Consider the following 1673-nt stretch of genomic DNA (forward strand, 5'->3'; position numbering starts at 1 on the left):
TATGTGTGTGTGTGTGTGCGTTTGTGTGTTTGTCTGGTTATGATGACCTTTATAGTCCATTGGAAGAGGAGAGGAGTTTGGTGAAATCGATCCCGTTAACGTTTCATTTAAACTGTTACACGCCAAGAAACAGCTGAGTTTCTTTCTCCAACATTTTACATAATTCAATCAACACAAGTTAATGTGGGAAAAACAAAATACGTGTGGCTATGGGGGGGGGGGGTCCACTAGAATAAATTAGTAATGAAAGGGGTCCATAGATAACAAATGGCTGAGACCCCTGCTTTAGATGTATGTATTGGTCTGTGTTGCAAGAAACAGCTGTGATTTTTCCTCTAACATTTTACATAATTCAACCTACACAAGTTAATGTGGGAAAAACAATATAGGCATTTTGAAAGTTTCCATAAAATTAGTTTATAAACATCAAGCGACTATGGGGGTCCATCAGAATTTTTAAAAAAGTAATCAAAGGGGTCCGTAGATAAAAAAAAAAATCATTGTGAAACCCTGCTTTAGTCGAACACATATACATGTTCACGTAGAGAGAGGTAGAATAGGACAAGAGACAGAAGAGAAGTGGAGAAAAAGGTGTAGTAAATTTTGTGTTGATGAAGTAGATTAGATGAAGAGGAAGCAAGATGAGGGAGGACAGAGAGATAAAATAACGTTAAACTTATTGGAAATCGAATGGGAAGTTATCTAACGAATGTCATTAATACAAGAGTTCTCGAACCTGGGTGTTCACAGCCCTAATGAGACGCAAAAGAAATTGCAGAGGTAAGCAAGGTTTGGAAAAACACTGGATCTTTGAAATAATCACAACTGACTTCACACAACTCGTGTATTTTTGTTGTATAGTGAAACTGTATACCTCTCCCGGTCAAAAGTGGTTGGAACCAGCCATTACAAATAGACCAGTAGATGGTTGTCAAGAGAAGGTCGACAGTCGAAGAGTTGAGAGTCAACAGTTCTAGTAGGTTCTAGTAGGTTCAGAAGTTAGTGTATTACTATTCCAGTACGAGGAGATACAACGGTATCCGATAATTAGTAACTATTGTGGCTACTAGTGTAAAACAGTAACTACAGTACAATGGCAGTCACACATCACACCACTGGCAGGAACCCACTTTACAACCATTTTTTACTGGCATTCCGTCGGTTACGACGACGAGGGTTCCTCTTGATCCGATCAATGGAACAGCCTGCCCATGAAATTAACGTACAAAGTGGCTGAGCACTCCACAGACATGTGTACTCTTAACGTAGTCCTCAGGGTGATTCAGCGTGACACAGAATGTGACACGGCTGGCCCTTTGAATGACAGGTACAGTTCATTTTTGCAAGATTAATGGACTGGAGCAACATGAAATAAAGTGTCTTGCTCAAGGACACAACGCACCGCCAGGTATTGAACACACAACCTTACGATCGTTAGCTCGTGTATTTAAAAAAAGTGTGAACAAGCAGGACCGCCTCAAAAACACTATAGACCCTTCTAAACCGGGGACCCTATACATACAACTACAGCATACACAGATTTACATTGGGTCCATAAAGCCGTAGGACCCCGGAGCAAATGCCTAGAGTGTCCATGCATTAAGACGGTACAAATCGACAGTCTTTTTTGCTCTTCTCATCCCCTATTCGTTGTGAACGAAGGTTTCCAAACG

Source organism: Octopus bimaculoides, chromosome 26 (assembly GCF_001194135.2).
Source record: "Octopus bimaculoides isolate UCB-OBI-ISO-001 chromosome 26, ASM119413v2, whole genome shotgun sequence".
NCBI lineage: Eukaryota > Metazoa > Mollusca > Cephalopoda > Octopoda > Octopodidae > Octopus > Octopus bimaculoides.